The sequence below is a fragment of the Sturnus vulgaris genome, chromosome 4 (assembly GCF_052056855.1).
Source record: "Sturnus vulgaris isolate bStuVul1 chromosome 4, bStuVul1.hap1, whole genome shotgun sequence".
NCBI lineage: Eukaryota > Metazoa > Chordata > Aves > Passeriformes > Sturnidae > Sturnus > Sturnus vulgaris.
Window position 1 is genome coordinate 51,003,041 of NC_142246.1, and position 22,399 is coordinate 51,025,439.

The 22,399-nt window shown below is 37.6% G+C and overlaps 1 protein-coding gene across 8 annotated transcripts in view; it reads right to left on the reverse strand.

The window, feature by feature from the left end:
• Positions 1 to 22,399, reverse strand: part of RAP1GDS1 (Rap1 GTPase-GDP dissociation stimulator 1) — a 90,242-nt gene that overhangs the window by 67,045 nt on the left and 798 nt on the right. The window lies entirely within an intron of this gene.

Below are 22,399 nucleotides of genomic sequence, written 5' to 3' on the forward strand. Positions count from 1 at the left end.
TCCTAAAGAACTTTTTAATTTTTCAATAAATTATTTCCCTTAGTATATTAAAACACTGATTTCTTTTGTGGCATAATTTAACGAGGCTGCCAATCCTCTGTACTTTTTCCAAGTTCTATACAAAATACGACTTATTAGCCAACAAAATAACACATATGTAATGCAACAAGTTGGTCTGAGTGGATTTTTGTAGGATGTTACAATGCGGGACAACACTTTAGACTTGAAGTACACATTCCTAATAAATTTAACCAGCTTACTCTACTGATAGCTTTTTTGATGAACAAGTTAAAATTACTTTTTCTTCTTACTGAGCCTAAAAATAAAACAAACCAATAAATAAATAAATACAAACCAGGTAATACAAAGCTAAGGATACAAAGAAAAATTCTCTTTGACTTCAACAAGCTCTGGTTCTAGTTTTTGGCCTAGCCTCTGCAAGTAAGTCCGTATCAATTGTACAAGCACATGGTGCAATATCTGTCCTAACTATACTTACACAAGCTTGAGTTACTGAACAAATACAGGATTTGATTCTGTATAAAGCCCTCAGGCACATCTTTCACCAGCAACAGTGAGAATTTTGTCTGGGTAAGATACCCAGGTTCAAAATCGGTACTGCTAGCTCTAACTGTATGTCACATCAGTGCTCTTCTGTCAGATGTCATGAAATACTAATCTCTGACTACACAGCTGTTTTCTAGCTATCATGAGTTCCCTGAAAACCTTAAATATGGAAAGGAAGCACCTGAAAGGAACAGGGTTAACCATGAGTCCACAGAGTGTTACAGACTTTGTTTCTTTTCTTTTAAGCTGTCTGGTCTGAAGGTCATAGAATCATGGGCTCTTTAATACTGGAGAAGGCCTCTAACATCATTGACTCTACCCTTTGACTGAACACCACCATGCCCACTAGACCATACTGAAAAAGTGCCACATCCGCTCATTTTTTGAACACTTCCAGGGCTGGTGACTTTACCACTTCTTTGGGGAGTCTTTTCCTGCTTTTAGAGAAGAAACTTTTCCTAATATCCAACCTGAGCCTCCCCAGCACAACTTGAGGTAATTTCTTTCCTCCTGTCCCAGTTACCTGGGAGACCAATGCCCACCTTGCTAAAATTTCCTTTCAGGGAGTTGTAGAGAGTGATATGGTCTCCTCTTACCATTCTTTTCTCCAGACTGAACAACCTCAGGTCCCTCAGCTACTCCCCGTAGGACTAATTGTCATCCTCTGATTTACTGGAGACAATGGAGATTCTCAGTTTTCAGGCATTTCTTACTGACAATAAAGAAGTCCGTGATGATGCCAGAAAAGGAGGCGTCACACAAATTCACATGGTCTTAATATGTTTACCAGAATCTTTAAATGGAAATCTGACATCACTATTATCAGTGGTTACTGATATCAGAAATCAAATTTCTTTTAATACTCGAGTATGTTTTTGTTCTTTTTTATAAAACACATTATTTGAGTCTATTTACTAGAAAGCCTAAGTTCTGCTTTTAATATGAACATAAATTGTGTATATAAAAAACACCTTTGTGAAATTCACTAAAAAGTAGTGATACCTAAATTACCATACATCTCATAACTCTCTTATCTACCTTACAGAAATGACAACCTCTGAAGCAGTTTTCATCCTTGCATTAAGGGAAGGTATATGTGTAATTTTGCGTAGTATGAAAGTACATCAAGCTTTCTGACACATCCTCTACAAGCGTTTCAAAAATAGTAAGTTAAGAAACAAAATCTCAGCCCTTGTCCTGTTGGCTGGTAATAAAATTCCATCTGGTCACTTAGGAGCTGTGCCAACATTACCACAGAAAGAGCTTTTAAGCTCTTTGAATGTTCAAGAGTCATTTGACAGCTTTTTTATTTACCTTTTTTTTGTCAAATATGCACCTAATAGTATACAGATGGCTAGATTCTAACAAGTTTACTTGTGTGCAATCTTGAAACTAACCTTGAAAGTAAACTGCTGAGGTTTTGCTTTGGGGTGTTGCTTGGGTTATACGTTTTTTTCTAACATTTAGGATTGTTCAGTCTACTGCTGCTCCAAGTTCCTTATTAGGAAAATTCAAAGCGAAAGTGAAAACTTGGTGCCTGGTTTTTCTAAAACTGCAAACATAGTAAGAATCTGCTCAAAGCCAACAGAATGGAAGTAGGGGACAGGGAGCTGAAGTCTCAGTAGACAGCAAGTTAAAGAAATGTTCACTGACAAAAATCTTCAAAGGGAAAGAGATCCCAAGAACCACTCTGGGCAACGAGAGAGGCTTCAGCAGCAGATGGAGACTATTCTCAGTGTATATTATCCCTATATCTTTTAGTGCCAAAATCAGTTCCAGATTTATTCTCTCAATATTGTGATAAAAGATGTGTATTTAACACAGAAAAATAAATTTCACACTGTAATTTATATTCAAATTTGTATTGCAAGTCTTGAAGGGGTAATGTTCTGCATAATACTGAGCCAAAAGGGACAGGTGAAACAACACTGAATGATCCACCAGACTCTCAGCTCAAGGATCAATTGTCTGGGATGCAAGAAATCCAGTTAGACAAGAATGATACTTCAGTTACAAGAAATGGTTTAGAAACGCTTTTTCCTCAATCCTATCCCTCAACATCTTTTAACTGAATCAAGTATAAAATCTTTACGTTAAGGATATCAATTTGTATCTTAAATCTCTGTAGGATAAGCACTCACTATACAGGTAAGGGTCTGATTCTGTCACTATTTATTGATGGCAACTGAGCAGTCTTACACATCTGCATAAACTCTAAGGTTCCGACATACAATGAGATAATAAAGGGAATAAACGTGTAAAAATATAGAGTATTTTTACTGTTGTTTTAATTAAATTGTGAGCAATTCAACCAAATGAAGTTTTGGAAAGGATCTCGGTAGAAAGATCTTGACATTCTCTTTGAATTATTTACTTTGGACTTAATTTAAACTTGCTACTCCAATCATTAAAGTTATAACATATGATTAGAACCCAAAGAGTAATCTACTACAGAAAATAAAATGGATCTGAGCAGTGGAAAATAGAGAGTAATCTAGGAAAAGCTGTGAAGATTTAAGGAAAGACTATTATAGATCAAAGAACATAACCATGTTTCTACACATATTCTAGGTGCTATAGTTTTGTTTTGTTTAGTGCTATGTTTTTAAAGGTATCTTGGCACCTTAAATGAAGATGTCATTGAAATAAATAACTTATAAAAATGTAATATCTCAGGCCAGGAGTACAAAATCAGATTCCATAAATTAATAATTTGAATTTCCCAGTCTTATTCCAAGCAAAGAAACTGTCTTACTTGTTGGGTCTCCAAGCAGCTCATTTTAAATTCAAGGTTGATCAGAACACACTAGGAAACCATTTTCTCCTGGTCCAGCTATCAACTTGAGTTTCTCTGTGGCAGTGTCGGGTGCTGAAAGAGTCCCCTTTGCCTGTGAGAAACTTCTCTGACATCCGACACAGAACAGAGACCAGATACTGAAAAGCCTGGGGGCTCACATAACACAGTTCAATGAAATCTCAGCAAGGAAAGTATTTACCCTGATATAATTATAAAGGTCATGATTCTATTCTTTTACATGTACCATAGAAATATATATATAAAATGAAACAAATTTTAAAAGGGAGCAATTAAATCAACTTAGCAGCTCCTAACTAAAAAGACACAAGGCATTCTGTTATGCAACAAACTCAGGCAAGTTCCATTTTCGTTCTTGACAAGATACATATCCTAAACTAGCTGATCTACTACACTCATCCCCCCAGCTCTCTTTTAATGGAAACATACAGTTTTCCTCCAGTTCTCTATCCCAGCAGAAGGCTGAATTGCAGCCTCTGCATCTTGTCAGACTGGGGGACTTCACAATGATGTTCCAAAGGGTAGATATTCCTTAGATATGAAGTCTTAATGGTGATTTATGCTGTTCTCAGAGGACTTCAAAATTTGTGCTTGTTTATTTTTCCTCAAAATTACCCAGAAAGTCCCTGCTTTTAATTACAAGCTTCATAATTACAAACCATGCATGAAAGCTTTTAACCCTGAAGATACACTGCTTGAATTTGGTGAGTGTCTACAAAATAAGTTCCTAATGGAAGTGACCTGCCATTTGTGTTATAGTTTTCAGTGAAAGTTTCTTAGAAACAGGTCAGTTGCAAATCTAATAAGTGCCTCTAAACCTTTTTATTTACAAATGTCATACAATCAAACACTCTTATGGCAGTAAGTACTTGTTTGCCTGTATTATCCTACCTAACATTACTTTCATCAAAGCATTTTTGTCCCAGGTAGAAAATCTGTGCAGGGAAGACTATCAAATAAAGATGCACCTTTCCACCTAAAGACACAACTGTTAAGACCTGTAATAAAAAAACCCCCTTTGACCATGGAAGAGCCAATAGACATGTGACAGTCATCTCATGCCTTGGAGAAAAAGGCTTATAGTAGTCTCTAACGTCAGTGAAGTATACAGAGGAAATTAAATCAGTTTTGGAAATCCCTGCTTCTTGGCTGGTGAAATGCCACTAATGCTTCAATTTAGCAGTTTCGCAAAAATTACTGAAACTGCTCACAATGAACAATATGCACTTTGGAGGCAGACTGTGGTGCCCACATATCACAAATTGAAGGCTACATTGTCAGCATCATTCATCTATAAGCTTTTAGGGCCAAAATGCACCCTAGAGTTTTTAGTTTGCTTTTATAGGTATCATGTATGGCTTTAAACCTGTATTATTAAGATTAGCAGTCATCTGTGGTTAATCCCTCTAGTGATAAATAGTTGCCCATTAATGCACTTATTTATTTTCACCTAGGAATGTATAGGATGCAAAGCATCAATAAAAAACACTGCAGTGGTAGGATCAGCCCAGATCCTCTCTAATGGAAAAGGATTCAACTGAGTCTTCATGTAAGACTGACATAAAACTGCAGAATCAGACGGCAAAATTAAAATGGTGCACAAACTGCTCAATATAATCCTATTTTAAATAAAGATTTCCACAAAACCCACTAGCATTATGCATGACTGCTATAGTTACAAGTGATCATTAACCTCTGCACAGCCTTTAAGAGCTTTTGTTAGTAAAATTCATACAAGAGTGACAATGCAGTAAACATGATTCTGATGTTGAGGCAGCACATTAAAATACATAGGCACAGCTGGGTAAACCACACTCCAAATATTACAGTCCTCAAGTATTACTTCAAAAAACTGTGATAAACATTTAAATGAGTGAGATGATGCAATAAGTATGCACTGAAAATATGGTTTTGGATAGAGAAAATCTGACAGCAGAAATGAGAGGGGAAAATAACCAAAAGAAAAGGCCACTTCTGTGTCTTATATCTCAGGACTCTTAATTAAACTATTAATCCCCCATTCAATCAACTTGTTTGGGCAACATCCCAAAAACAAGTGAAATGCTCCCAAGAGATACATATTTACAGGAAGCTCAATAAAAAAGGCAAGCAAGGCTTCTCTTCTTTTCAAAAAGAAATATATCTTTCAAATACTAAAAATATTCTGCAAAATGCCACTCACTAGATTAACTTGCAAGTCATTTGCTTCCCCCACAAGCAGGATCTGACTGTGTGCAAAGCGGAGGAGTGCTTTGCTTTCACTGCTTAATAACCATCTCTCAGACTAGGTAAAGAGTCATATTGACAGAAACTGAAAGGGTCAGGTTCTGCACACAATCTGCAGGTCTCAAGGATGAAGGGCAGATGGGAAGTACAAACAAGTCCTTAAGATACATTTCACAAGCAATGCAAGGAGCTGTATCAACTCAATACAGTTGCACATTCTATATGCCCAAATCAAGAATGTCCATTGTACACTGAGAGATGCTTATCCCTCTGATGACCATGAAGATCTTGACTGATCCTTAAATCATAGGGGAGGAAAAAATCAAGTTTATATGCAGAGATGACTGTAGGAAGCATAACTCCCTTTTACCAGATACCAGATCCTGGAAAAAATATTACATTTTTTTCATTTAAAGTTCCACATGCATTTAGTTTAAGCCCAAATCCAGAACTCTCAGCTCTCTCAGGCAGCTCCTTAACCAAATTCATGTATTACTCTTATTGGTATTTCTGAGGGTATGGCTCTTCTACACCCTGCTTCCAATGTGCCCTGTACACACAGGCAATGGAGGAATTCTTGGGACAAAGAATCCAATACAAAGCACATGGCAAAAATGTGAAAGTGCCTTTTGCACATTAGTGTGAACATGAAAACAAACCAAATGTTATCCTGAAAGGATTTAAACAAAATTTCTCCAAAACATACTCAAATCAGATTTTTGTATTTTCATGTGAGGACTGAAACACCTCTTCTTGTGTTGAGACATATTTTACATTGGATGGGGCTTGAGCAACTTGTTCTAGCGTTAAGTGTCTCTGCCCATAGCAGAATGCTTGGAACTAGATGACCTTTGATGTCTCTTCCAACCCAAACAATTCTATAATTCTATATTAAACAGTCATTGCATAAAACAAATGAGTAGTCACAGGAAAAAGTGCTGGAACTAAAACCCTTCACCTTTAAAGAATATGCCTTATCTAACACACTATGAACACATATCACTATTGGATCTTACATTCTGATTGGTTTGAGCGTACTGCTTCAATTTCAGACAGAAGAAAAGCTTCAGCTTTTGGAGCTCTTTCCTCCATAAACATGTGCCTGTCCCAAGGAAAGCAAAGTTGGTAACTCACTTGTGCTTCTTCCCCCATTTGCATTTGAAAAGAAAAAGATTTCGAACTTTCTTAGAAAACATGCAGGCATCCAGCTCTAAGAAAAAATTTTGAGCCGTGGACTTAAGGCAGAAATCATGCTGATCAGAAAACGGCATGCATATTAATTAAGGGTGATTTCCTGCTGAGCTTGGTGGTTCATCCTACTCTGGACTCTCCAAGCACTTTTTATTTACACAGCCAGAACTCTTGGCTCAGGTTTCTGAATGCCACGTTTGAAACCAGCACCTAAAATTCAGAGCATATGTGAAATGCAGTCTGCCCCTAACCAGGCATCTGTAGAGAAACTGCCACTGCAGTATTCCAGGATATTCATGGTATTTATTTTATACAGACTCCTAGGAGGACTGAGCTACTGATCAGCTGCAGGTCCTTTTGCCAATAGGAACGAAAGAAGCAGTGATACTTCAGATGGAAGACACAAAGAACAGAAGTCAAAACCCAGCATGATTTTTGAGGCAATTCCTGACCAGCTCCTGCATGTAATAAGGACGTTGCAGCTTTTAGCATAACTGAGTGCACTTATTTATGGACTGGTAAAGGGTCAAGAGGCACTAAAAATCTTTGCAATGGTTTCTCAATAGCCTGAAAAACTTCAACAACATGCCCTAAGCCATCCTCCACTTGCATCTTGCACCAGCATTAAGGAACAGCACAGTCCTTTCTATATCCTTTGTTTATAGTGTTTACACCAAAGAAATCCCTCTGTTCAGCATATATAACTCCCACAGATACCAAACACAAAGGGACCACAGTTGAGGAAAGAATCTCTCTCCTCTTAAGTTATGTGGTTGTTTTCTTTCTCCTGAAACTTTTTGTTCACTATTATAATTCCTTTGAAAGTGGAAGAAAGGGGAAGCAGAGAAAACAATAGTTCAAAAGTGATCACACTTTATAGGGTAAAGCTTATTGACATTTTATAGAGCAAACGTGTGGATTATGCAAACCAAAACCTGTTGTCAATTTTAACTACTATAGATATGCTGATATTTTAATGAAATTAATAAAAGGATGTTTCTGTATCAGCAGCCACACAGCAAAACAGCTTTTTCACTGGCCATATCCTATGTCTCCCAGAAGCTGCACAGAAGAATAAAAATTTATATCATAAATTTTTTATATTTCACCTGTATTTTATTATATTATATATATAATATATATTATTATTATATTTTGCCTATAATCAGGTGAAATATTCTTCCTCTCCATTTCATTAACATATAAAAGCATCATATGGAATGTTACTGAATGCTGTTAATTAATGCAGTAAGCAATCCTTAAAGCAGTACTTATCAGGAAAATTGATAATTCAGCTATAAGAACAAGATATGAAAAGTCCTCCTTCCTCAGGTGCCTTTGAACCAAGCAGCAGGGCACAATGAATAGTAGTTTGGTTACTGCTGAGAATTTGAAATCTGCTATAAATCCAGCACAAGGACACTCTTAGCTCCTTCTGTATCTCATCCAGGTATCAGACCTTGTCAGACTAAGCACTCCCCCACTCCAGGTCAGCACTTTCACACGTGTAACCAGAGCCTGACTCCTCCACAGAAAAGGGTACAGGAAAGTCCAGACAAAGGGAACCAAAAACTACCAGTGCTGAAAAATCTAAAATACCTCAGGAGACACATTTGGTCACCACCACCCTTTTGTACTGAAGTTTGTCCTCTGTTATAATGTCCTGCAAAACAGTCCAGTTATGTCCCACTAGAGAAGTATCAAATGCCTCTGTCAAAAGGAACTATCCTCTGATTTAGTTGAGTGGAACTTTTGATTGTCCTATGGATCAACACCACAGGTGCTCTAGAAGGATAAAAACTGGAAGATGCTACCAAGTAACTTTGCAAGAATAGATTCATCTATCTCTGAAAAGCTTCCTTTTCCTCTAGGTTGCCAAAAATTTATTACCAAAGCAAAAAAAATAAATTAGTAATATTACACAAGTAAAACCACAATGTGTTGGGATAAATGAACCTAATTTGGGTAGAGGCTTTCACCTCTCTAATTGATACAGATAGGCCCAGGGCAGACAGACTGTGGATATAACTAAAGTGTGGGACTCGGGAGTAAGTCCCACACGTACATGTTCTGGCTCATCATATTTCACATCAGAGAAGGCTCAAGGTATGCACTCTCCCTTGCTTAGCTGGAAAGGAACATGGTCATGTCACAGAATCATAGACACAGCACTGCAAGCTGTACTAAAATCCAAAACGATTACATCAACAACGTGTAGACAGGGCGAGAGCTCAGCAGGGCTTTCATGACAATGACTGAGAGATCTGGACCCATCAGTTTCCCATTAATTACTGCTGCAAATCAATCTGAATGCATTTCTCATCAGCTAAATAAGTAATGAAGCACAGAAAGAGCGGAAATCTTACTTAGGCTAGACCTGATAATCCACCTTTCATCCCCAGTGTGATTCTGGAGAATTAACTCTGTTGGGTGTCTAACAAAGGTTTGCCATCCTCTATCCACTTGCAGTAAATTGTGTTTACTTGTAACTGTGATCAGTGCAAAGCACAGTTACTTTTAGTAACCAACCAACACTCCTAGGCAATTTTTCAAGCATACAGACTTTAACCATCCTTAATAAAGAAATGTTTTTTATATTTTATAGACAATAAATAAATAACCAAACTTTAATTTTCCTGGAGTCACAGATATGAAGGGCTCATCATTGCTTTATATATTATCAAGAAGCCAAATATACATCTGCCAGCCCTATTCAGACTGGCTGAGCAGCAGATTTCGAGTATGCAGTTTGTGCTTGAAACCACTATAGCCTAAAGGCAGATACACATTTGCAATCTTTGCAAACAATACTGAATTTGGAGGAACAGCTGGCATACCAAAGAGGAATCCAGAGGCACTGTTCAGTAACCTGGGGACTGGATCAACAAAAGTTTCCTGAAGTTCAACAGGGGAAAGCATCAAGTTCCGCAGCTACGGCAGAATAAGCCCAGGCACCAGTGAAGGCTGGGAACACACTGATAGAAAGACCCAGAGGTTACAGGGGAGGCCAAGTAAAACATCAGGCAGCAGCATGTTCCCAAAGTAAACAAAGCAAACTGTACAATGGTGGCATTAGGAGCATGACCAGCACATGGAGGCTCTGCCTGATGCCGGCAAGGATTTGTGTCTCCCACAATTCTAAGTCTGGTTCTGCATGTCCCAGATCAAGGACACTGCAAAACTGGGCAGAACTATCAAAATGGTCATGTTCCCATGAAGAAATGGGAGAAGAAACGTTCCCATGTGTAAGAGCTTGGGAGCCTCTTTAGTCTGGCAAAGAGGAGGCTAAGGGGGAAGCCTGGAATTACAAGGGATGTTACAGAAACTACACAGGCTTCAAGCAGTAGCTGCACAAAGTCACAGCTGACCTGGTTCAACCACGTAAAATCTTTCAAAATTATGTATTTCTTCTATGATTCCATTAAGATGTTTCAAATTTCATCTCAACACACTTTCAGTTTTTACCGCAGTGTCTCTAAGTAGGACGTGCAGGTAAGTCTGCCTAAGTCTTGCTGTGTCACAAATGCCACTTCTTGGTCCTTCTAAAAATTAGCAAAGCACAGATGGGAAAATTTCTGCCCTCTAACTTTGATTTAATAAATCTTTTTCTTTTCTTTCCAAACAGGTTAAGTATTCTTTTGCTGTATGAGACAGGTAGCAGCTTGGGGCTCAGGAAGAAAATGTCTCAAACACAAGTAAAAAAATACACCTTTTACACCTAAAATTGTTTCATTTCACTTGCTAAGAGTGTGTCAATTTTTAGTAAAAGATTTTTATTATGATTCATTTATTGTGATATTTACTCAATAGTGTATGCAGTTTTGGTGCTGCTTGAACTTCCATATATACAAAGATAGACTTTGATTGTGAAATACCATATAAGCTAAGTCTTACTACTTGATTTCTGTTACAATATTTTAATATTGAGGAAAGGTTATTAATAATTTATATCTTTGAAGAGAAAAAGAACGCATTAAAGATGTCAATTCGGATTTTAAAGAAAACCCTTAGAATTTGTGAGATGACAGTACACATGACACAAATGGAACATAAGTACCACAGAGGCTATTTTGTGAACTGTTTACTAGTAGAGCTGCAAAAGTATATTAACTCTCCATAGTCCTATTAAAGCAAGCAGTTAGGAATCTCACAGCTTATTAATTGTTAGGAGGTGATGCATATATAATAAAATAATACCTAGAAACTTTATATTTTGAAGTGAATAAAGAGTTTTGGTCTGAACACAGGCCTTCGAAAATGCTGAGTTAACCTCAAAATGTGACACATTTTGCACCTTGAAATCTCTATTAATGACACAATGTCACATTAGAAAATCACATTTTAGGAGCAAATGTTTTCACATGTATCAAACCAGTATTTCTTTTACATGGCCAGCCTCTCATTTGTTATGTTACTTATTTACTTTCACATTTCAGAGGTCAAGGTAAAAACTATTTTTCACTTAATTTCTATTTCCCCATCAGGGTCAATCACAACCTTTTGCAATATGCTAACTTTAAATCCTGCACAAGAATGGGAGTAGAAAGGAAGACAGCTTTTTATAATCCACTATCTTGGTCTTGTTGTTTCCCCTTTTTAAAAGAAACAGATGGGAGGGGGCTAAATTTAAGCATTGTTCTATTCACCTGTTTCACTTCTTATGTGATTAAACAATATCTTCATGCTTGCAATTAGAAGGTTATTTAGATGAATTAATGTTTATAGATACCTCATCAGAGGACATTCTTTTAAAGACAGAGCTGAGTTGTCTTATATTTTCAGCAACTGTTTGTCACCCTTTGCTAGCATGTCTACATTTTCTCTCTAATACAAGAGAAGTCAGATTTTCTCATCTTTATCTGACAACATGATATGCTGAACTGACTCGTCATTTGAGAATACAACTAATTCCCCTGTGCCACAAATTCACCAGTGTACTAAACATCTGCAACTTTTTCTGGCTTCCACAGATGTGAGTCACTACAAAAAAAGCTCCTCTGTCTGTAGATCATAAAGATCATTCTACTAAACACTGATGAGTATTTAAAGATGAAATTTCGACAAGTCATCTCCAATATGTAGGCACTATGTGCATAATTTTATTATGCATCACTTAATTACCCATTATTCTATGGTCATATATGCTCAGGCAGAATATAAAAGCTACAATTTGGGCCCAAATACCATCTTAAATCAAATCTGTGGTCTCTTTATGCATAATGCAGGGCAATGGGGAACTGAGGCTATAATCTGACTAGACTGAGGCTTCAGCAGTAAAGCTGGTTTCAACAGATTACCTTTTCTAAATGCTCAGCATCGAGGTCATTTAAGGCATTGCAATACAGCGTCACTTAAGCCTCCAATACACATGTAAACCTGTCATTTGATAGCGTTTTCTGTATTCAATTTAAAGAAGTCATGTCTCAGCACTGAATATAAGTTTTACTTTCATTAAATTAATGCTTCAATGCCTCTTTATAAGTTGTGTTGAGCATGCAGATTTTTCATGTCAAAGCAACCACACTTTTTTGTCTGATGGTTTTACATTACCCTTAGATTATATTAGATGAAGCAGCAGAAACATCTAGAATGAAAATATTCAGATGATATGCTGAATTCTGGGAACAAATTAGTTCCTCAGATACAGAGCAAAATAATGTGCTGACCTAAACAAGCAGAACTGGGCTTAAAAACTTGAAGGGAGTCTTGGAAAGTTAGAACTAACTAAAGTCCAACACCAACAGGTGCTACATGATCAAAGCCCCAGTGGTGCAAACTTCGTTACATGAAAACAACACCACAGAGACATCAAAGTCCCATTTTGGTTGTTCTTTGAGATTCCGACAAGTGACTTTTAAAACAAATATTGTTAAAACAAATATTTTCATTCCAAATTGCAACCAAACTCAGAAGAGGCCTTTTTGCTATAAAGCTGTTTTTGCAAGAAGTTAGGGAGCTAAAAGAAATTTAAAAATCAGAGGCTTGCAAGAATTTTTGAGTTTTCAAGTTTGATATCTACTCCTTGATCTCAGATTCACATCTCTGTCCTAAGAGAGTCTAATCTTAACCTGGAAGCAGGGTCCTCAGCATATTCCAGATTGCAAAAATAAACTTCTGGTGATGGGAAAAAAATAATAGGCATATCTATATACTTTTTTTAGAAAATAAAAAGGGTCAAGCAGAAAAATCTTGTGTTTCAAAAGACCTGCCAAAACGAAGTCATTTTTAAAATGTGCTTATTGACCAGCTTTCAAAAATCCAGCAAGTTCTTTATGTACAACCAAAGATGCTGTTTTGTTGATAAAAACTTCTGATTTAAGAAATTAAGCAGTTTAAATAGTTGCTGCTATTCATACAGCATGCTCACTTCCTAGAGATACGTCACTGTTGTGATCACTGAAGTACAGAAAACTGTTCAGAAGTGGAAGAGCTAAAAGTAGACTAAAAACAACCCAGTAGTCCACAGCTGTTGCTTTTTATCAGAAAGCCTATTTAATATCAATTTAAAGAAAAAAAAGGGAAACGTAAAACAGGCCTCCCCTTGCTTAACTGAAGTGCTGCATTATCTAGGGCATTTCTCTCTCCAGCCATCTGTTTTGAGCTGGGTGCATGCACTGAACTTAAATCTCATGTTCATGAGAGACCTCTACCAGTTTCTTCCAGAGACTGAATGAAAAGTCTCAAATTCTACCTTGTTCTCAACAGCAGAAAAAAGAACTGTGATGCCTTGAAAAGGGAGAAGTTCTGACCTTCATAAAGACAAGCAGGCACTTCAGATCATGTCTGGGATGAAGCTACATTCCAAAGAAATGTACTGAATTGCTTTTTGTTTGTTTCCACCATTCTGGCCTTTGGAGAAGTAGGCATCCAGACTAATGCATGTGTGATTGGAAGCATAATGTGCAAAAGTCCTGCAAAGAGAAAATGCTAACATTTTCTGGGAATATCAGAAAGCATCAAAAGCCATCACCTAATGGCTACAAAGTGAAATTCGTTCTGAAAATGCAGTATTTCCTTTTTCTCTATGTTGCTACAAGATAGAACAAAGGTCACTGTATGTAAATTAATAGCTTATGGCACGGTGCTTAGTGTTCCTTTTACAGGAGGATGTTCTAACATGATGATCTCTATGTTAAATTGGTTTCTTCTTTGATATAACAAATTATATAAACTACATAATTCCATCAATTTGAAAGAAAAATCAAGTTTACTAAATCGTTTTCTCCTTTATCAAATATGGCTCTGTCTTCATTTAGCAAGTTCCTTCAGAGGCTATGTATTATTACAGCACCACATCTAGGAATAGAATACATGCTAAAAGTGCTTCTGATGGTCAAAATCAGTCCAGTGTCTGCATTCCTCCCCCAGCTGCATAAACTGGGGAGCCAATATTACTATGCCATGAAAGGGTGAGAGTCACCCATGCCATTTTACCTGCTTTCACTAAAACAGGACAGTTTGAGCTGTAGCACAGCCAAGTCAAAAAAGCAGGAGCCCAATTACTTCAGTTATTCAGTACTCAGTGTGGGCTTTGTGGGGGTACAAGAATGCTGTATAAATAGCATTTACACAAATAGGGCACAATTCTGTACAACTTCTTTCCTACAAGATACATTCTTTCATACATTGTCACCTATTGTACATTAGGCAGAACTGATCCAGGATTTTAAGCTGGTTGCAAATAACTTGATATTTAACCAAAGAGAAGAATATTACAAAAAAACCCCCAAACAATTCAAAGCTCTTGAAATTACATGCTGAGGACCAGTTTTCCAATTTTTTCATTAAGATGGTGAGAAGGGTATATGGCAAAAGAAACTGTCATGTATTTAACTAATAAAGCAAGAACCTGAGGAGAGAAAGTGAGATGAGAGGGAAGACAGAAAAGAATAGATAACTGGAAGTAGACAATGTAGAAAACTGGGCAATAAAATAAAGAAGTCTGAAAGAATAAGAAAGCTGTGAAAAGAGAGGACAAAGAGTAATAAAAGAGTATTAGGCAAACTAGAAAAGAATTCTATAAACTATATAAATACCTTGTAACATCAGATAGAGATACGTGGGCTTTGCCTGGAAAGTGTACGCTGTATTTTGGGCACTACTGCACATAAATGTATTGATGATCATCTTTGATTCAACTGAGGCACTATCTTGCTGTAAATGGGTGATGAGACTTTCATTGCAAAGGCATAAAAAAAAAGACAGCCAACCCTCTTGCCCCCCAAACCTGCTTGATTCCTGCCAGCAACTCCTTACATATGTGTTCCTCCTCTTTCTCGCAATCACCAATGCTTCCCTGCTTCTCCTGTAATTCCATATGGCAGCAGTCAGCATGTCTATATATTCTCCCTGAGCTTCGCAGAGAAAAGGGTAAGAAAACCTGACAAGCTTTGCAGGATGACAGCAAATTTGTATTTGTATGAAGCGTATCAGTGAATTTCTAAATTAATTTGATTGTACCAGACATTTTTACAACAAATGTGTTCACAGACTAGTTTTCTGTTCTGGTTGTCCTTTTTTTCCTCCCACAGAACAACACCCTAATCCTAAAATCAATTCAACACAAGCAAGGAAGAGGAAGGAGGAAAAATTGTGGCTTCCACTTGAGGGAGAAAGAAAAAAGAGAGAACAGCAAGTATGAAAATGCCTCATAACTGTTACACTGCTGCTGCCACTCCTTTTGATAGTCACATTCACTCACTGCATTTCCTCTTAACTTGCTCACTGCAGTTCAGGCAGGGTGTCTCAGGGATTTAAACAACAGAGTTCTACCACGACCAGCGATCCAGTGGTGTCCAGAGGGCACACTGAGGGACTGCTGAAGGAAGTGGTCAGATACAGAAGATGTTATGACCAATACAGCAGACTCAGAAGACTCACTTCAGTCAGATCCTCCAAAGGCCCAGGAGGGGTAAGTTAAACATTCTGTGGACAGGGAAGATTTAGATAAGAAAGACGTGTACAATCCTGCTTTGGTTTTAAAACCCTTTTCTCTTCCCATGCTTTATTCCTGCTGTCAAGATAAAACAACATTTTGATTTAAGGAATCATTCCAAAGCCTTCATGTAGCAAAAGTAGCTATTTGGCAGTACTGAACTCAAGCTTTGCCTGCAGGGTACTGGGTGCTATTGACAGTGAACATGATGGGATTTCTCCATGGGAAAGGGATAGGGGAATGAACTTAGCGAGGCTAAAGCAAGGAGAATGCATGCTACTGGTCCTGTAAATAGTGGCACATACTTGTAAGGTTGTATTTAAGGCTAGGAAAGTTAAAATAGTCTAATTAAAGTCACTGGACTGTCGTACCCAACATCAAAGACGGGAAGCATTTCTAAATATGCTTCCAAGAGCAGTTCCCAACTTCTGGAGAGCAAGGCACCCTCAGTAACAGGCAGAGCTCCCCAGGCAAACACTTTACTCACCCCAGAGACTACAAAGGCTTGCAGCTGTTCACGTTGTCTGACTTTGATATTTAGGTAAAAGATCTAGGCTATCAACATTTTCAGTTTCCATTCACAGAATTAATCCATATGGTACAATTTTAGTTCCCAGTCTGAGTACAATTAAGGGCAAAAGGGGTAGAACAGAGTTTATCAAGTGCTGAGTATGAGAGCTCTCTTCCAAGTGTAGACCTCTAATGTATAGAAGAATGGATGAGAGAAAGATGAGTACTCTGTTGTACATGGTGTTCTTTCTGGACTGATGTACTCTAGAGGTAAAGGCAATTACTGAAAGGTAAAGAAGGCAATAAGGACAGGGTTTTCAATTGTGAGTTTTGTGCCCTGATGCTCCATGCTAGTACATCATGAAGGCCATAAATGTACAGGCAGCTGACAGTGGAAATAAGAACTCAAGACTACTACGAGATGCTGAGCTGTCAGATCCCCAGGTCTCCCAAGCACAGGTCTGTTCCCCACAGGCTCACTGGCAGCCCTGACAAATTTATAAAGGGTTTTGTTCAATCCTCATCACATCATCCATCCTATAACACTTAGCTGTTTTCCTCCTTCAATCCCAGTCTCCTCAGTCTCCATCTCTCTGTCCAGTCTTACTCCCAAGACATTTGCAGATCACAGACAGGAAATCTGAAAGAAAGGCTGCTATTCACCATGTGAATTTAAGTACTTGATTAACTGGATTAAATCAGATACTGAAAAGATTGATCAAACCTGAGTCAACTGATAGGAAGGGTCAACAAAAAATTTAAATTATACATTAATTTTGTATATGTCTTCAAAATCATTGTGTCCATCAAGCTGCTAAGCATCAACGGATGGAACCAACTGATGAATTCAAACATTGATTAACTTTCATGAATCTCCCTGAGTTATCACTAACACAATGAGTAGCTCAGTGTTGTGATAAAGGTCAGAACTGAAAAATGCCTCAGATGTTCCTTTAATACACAACTAGGAGGCAGTAAGTTTGTACAAGCTGGTAAATATGAAGGAAATGGGACCAACTGTTGAAGTGGATCACTAAAAAAATTTCCTTTGCAAGAGTATGATTTTAAAAAAATTTACTTCCTTTGATTTTTAAATGTGTAAATATGATTTTTATAATACATTTGTCTGACCTGGAAATAGAAATCATGAAAGCGTTTCATTTATTTTAAACTGCAAAGTTTAACACAACTTTATACGTGCATCCACGGTCTCAATTTATGCATACTTTTACTTTCAACTACTCCAGACGTACATCCATTTCTTTCCCTGACATTTCTTATCATAATTTGTGGAGCTGTATCTGAAAGTGCTTCAGGTCAGAGATATTTCTAAGACACATGCCTTGCCTCTGCACACTTACACTAGTACAGTGAAGGCATGCTGTAATTATTTCCAAGTCCCAAAGCATCATGCACTAAATTCTGTCCTCTACCTGGAGATAAAATGAACAGCAGTTATCTGGTTTATAGATTTGACAAATTCTCCTGGGCATCTGCCAACTTTGTAATCTACTTGAACTATAGCTTAAGAACCATGTGAGATCACCAGGGTTTCTGCACAACTTCAAAGCTCCCTAAGCCAGAGCTGTACAGTTCTCAGGCTGAACAAACGCTGCCAGGCTCTGTGCACAGCTTTGAGGCTCCTTGAACCACAGCCACTTATTCCAGAGGGTTTACAAATTCTATTAGGCATATCTGGAGCACACATAAATTCTAATATACATCAGCTATGTTTTTGCACTAAAAGGAGCTTCAACATTCAGAAATACATGGCTTTTAACTACTATTTTACTCTACCAAAACAAATTTCATTTGGTTGCCATTATAATAAAAATCTGTAAATAGAAACGATTTTCTATACCAAATGTAACAAAAAGATGCCCTGGGAGATTGTCCTTGAAAGATGCTACATATAAAATCCCTTCGAAGGAAAAGCTCCTTATCTAATTAAAGTTCAAACCACTATTAGAAAAAGTTCTCCATTAGCTGGAAAACACATTAACATTTCAAGACACCTAATTTCCAGAAGCTTAGATGCAGTTCCTAATCTATTTTAATCTGGAAACAAGTTAGCATCTGAAATTAATGCCTTCAACATTATCAAGACAGCAGAAATACTAATTTTCTCGAGCATAGCATGTGAACAGACCCAGGTGGACCAGTCAGCAGTGAAAAGCGGGTTTTCTCTTACATAAGTAACTAGGTCACTATCTAATGTCTCTTTGTTATCCTGAAACATGAACTTCATCCTGTGACAGAGTTAAGAAGGGATAACAACCAACCTCCTTGAGAGATGCCACAGAAGAATCTCCATAGCCTTCTCTCCTGTTAAACAGTAATGACATTATTTTCCCTTTTTTTGAACACATACTTGTTTATGCTAATCTTTTCTTTTTGTTTTACATATTTATATAAAATTAAATTCTGGGAACTTACAGAAATATTTCAGCTTTACTTGAGAAAGATGGAAAACTACAATGAGTCTTCTCAAGGACTGTCAGCAGCATACAACTGGTACTATGAAAAAACTGAAGGTAATAACCTGATTTTATTTACATTATCCTAGCTATTTTCTTTATATTTTGGGGAGGGAAATAGAGTAGAACTCCTTCTTTCTTCCTCCTATTTCTGTCCTCTGTTGTTCTATTCATCCATCTTTAGTTCTAGTATTTCTCTCCCTTCATGCATTCCCTTAAGAGATTTTTGTTCCCTTCTATTCTTGTCTTGGTAGCTTTCTCATTTCCATTATTACTGCTTTTGTTTCCTTCAGGTTTTAGCTGTTCTGCCCTTTCCTCTTTCAGTTTGATGCTACAGAAAGCCAGACGCTCCTCAAAGACTTCTCAAACTAACTCTGAATCTTCTGTTCTCAGGAAATATACTTGTGAATGAAGCCTTTAACCTAAAGCTGGTTGGTTTAAGCCTCACACAGTAACATAAGATCACAAACATTGGCCCGATCACAGGAACAATTATTCAATGACGAAGGTCAGTCAGAAGTAACTTAACCTTTCTGGCTGCTTTAAAAGCACACTTGAAGGAACATTACTGAAGCAAGAAATGCACTCTAAAAGCAGTTTCTTCTCTGTTTGTTTTAAAGAGAAGACTTTTACCAATAGCAGCAGCCTCATTTTTTAAAAAATGGTAACAACCCTTTATACTGGCTTAAACTGGTGTATTCTGGCTGGCTAGAACTAATATAATGGTGGTATTAAAAGTCTCATTGTTCTAGCAAAAACTTTAATGGAATTACAAATTATCTTTTTGTGCAATTGACATAACTCTTGTCAGACTTCATTTCATGTAAGAAAACTAGCAAAAGAGCTCAAAATGGAAGACCTTCTCCCATTAATTTTCATTTCTATCATCTGAAGCTACTGACTACATTTTTTTTGATCAAAAGCAGGTTGGTCTTCTCTATCTTCCCAAAAGCAATATTGAACACAGGCATGACTGAAGCTTTACATCCTCCTGCCTCCTCTACTTCATGAACCATCATCCTGAAGATATTGTTACATCCTGCTCTGTGGTTCAGTTTGAATTCAGTGTTTCACAACCACCAGGCTGGTAGCACATGCTAATTCTTCAGGGAAAGTGGGAGCGAAAATTGAGTATATCTGGGAGAAGAGCAGTAATATAAATCTTTGTTCTGACAACTAAATGGACAGTACTAAAACAAATCCATCTACATTACAGACTTTGAATCTTACATATTTTGTCACTGAGCCTTTAATGCTAAGTACTGTAAAGAGAGCCTAGCAGGCTGCTTATGCAGTTTGTTGCCCAACTAAACACCTAGCAGAGGTTGCCTTCCATTTCCTGCTAACAAGACCACGACTCTCAAAATGGAAGAATATTTTTATGAGCTTTCACTATTACAGACTGTAACAGACACTTCAAACAACGTGATAATTACCATGAAAACAACTGTATCCTGTATTTGTATTCTGCATACAAACTCTCATTCGTGGTGTTTTTCAATCTTACTGGCTCAATGAATTACTGCCGAGTGGTTACATTTTAACAGAGTTCCTAATTTTTATTTCATTAATTTACATCGGAGGAATAACTGTAGCTTGCTTACAATAACCACCATAGGTCAGTGCTGTAAAATGGAAAGATTTTCTTGGATACAGTGTGATTGCACGAGTTTACCAGTTGTGTTTTTCGAGGTGAAAAACAAGAATTGACTGAGGAAAGGGACCTTTCATTGTGAAACTGAAGCATTACATTAGAAACTGAAAAGTAAAAGCCTTGTAAGTGTTTTTATAAGAACAGAAATAAAGTAGTGATGCACATGTCACCTTAAGTACTGAAAGTTCTCTGCTGCCAGCTCTGCTTAAGGCCGCCTACCTATCAAAGCCAGAAGTTATATAGTGTTCAAAGTCTACTCAGACACAGCTTTACGAACTACAAATGCAAGCAACAGAAGTTACAATTTTGGAAAGAACTTGTGTCAGTGCGAGGAGAGAGCAACCCTTCAGGAGGAAACAACTGCCATGGTAATGTCTTCACTGGAACACACATACAGAAACAGTGTAGCAGAAGACATATTTCTATACGGTAAAGATAAGGCAGATCCATGTATGCACAACAAGTATTTTTAACTACAGAAATCCTTTGATTTGACTTAGAATATATCTGCTTGGGCTTCCATGTTAGATCTTCAGAATACAAACCAGTTAATACTACACCAGCCTTCATAAATACTGAAAAGACCATATGTTTCAATATAAGATATCACTGCACTCTCTGCCATAAACACTTGTTTGTTGAGCATGATTTCTGGAAAGATATAAAAACCATTGGAAGAACAAATTCATCCTTGATTTAACTCTAAGGATTTTCAGTTTTTATGCTACGTGTTACCAAAAAGAAAGCTATAACCTGAATAAGGGAATTTACTGCATTGAACGTATAAGCAATAACATAGATCTTAGACATGAAAAGTCATTACAGTTCTCAGCCAAGGTGAAACTGATTTCAATCTTTGCCACTCACAAGAGCTGCTGCAGAGGCTACTTATAGTTTGCTTTGATTTTAGAGACAGTGGAATCAGACCCTCAAATGTGAAGAATAGAAAAAGCCCAAAAAACCCCCTTCCTCGGCATTTTCACAAGCAATCTCTCCAAGCAATTATGGACAGATGCTGACAGAGTCTACAGGCAAGTTACTTCAATCTTCCTGAAAATAATTATAACCATTCTTACTTTAGCAGCAGGATTTTGTAGCAGATTCTCAAGCTGTTTACAAACTTGCCTGCAACTGAAGGGTAGTTTCCTCTAAAACGGAGTGATGTGTACATTCTGCACCAGCTTTTCTGAGCAGGTTTTAGCTGATGCCCTGAAGTTACTATTTCTGGAAGCCAAAATAGCTAGACTTTGACCAGAATGATGAGATTAATAGTCTTACTTTGTGAATCGAGACAGCAAGCATAGGCAAGCTAAGTTTTGGTATTTTGCCTTTTCAACCCTCACGAAAAAGAGATCTTCACTACATTGTTAGAGTTTAACCTAACTCTGATGAAGTCTGACAGTTATTCCTCATGTCTGACCCTGGCAGATTCTAGTTTGAGCGATTCTCCAAAGGTTTTCCACTGCTTTAAAGGAGTTAAGTACGTGTTCAATGTCATTTCACAACCAGAAAAACTGAAGCACGGCAACAGCTTCCTGCCATGGAAACTTCTAGTTAAAAGTCAAAGATGCATGTGATCTGCAAAGAAACTACTGATATACCTAAGGCCGCAGGAAGTGCTTATATCAAATCTCCGAGCCGAATTCAGGAGCTGCCACCTCCTTAGCCTGGTTGTGAACCATAGTTCCTCACCCTCTGGACCTGCAACCTTGATCCCACCATCACGTTTGGAAGACTGGCAGGGGATTTGGCAGCTCAACGTGGGCACCTCCTACCCATCCCTAGAATCTACGTTACAGCCAGATTTCTGGAAAATCTGTTTTATGGTGGATGTTTCATACCGAGAGAGCTGAAGCTTTGCGCAAGAAGATGAGGTGGAGAAGGCAAGAGAAATTCACCAGCAGCTCTGTTAAGAAAACCCAAATACCACGCTTCCTGGTCTCGTGTGGCATTTGTTGGGCACGCCATACAAGTGTCAATCAGCGTGAAACTACTTAATTTATAACCGTAAGACAAAAAAGGGA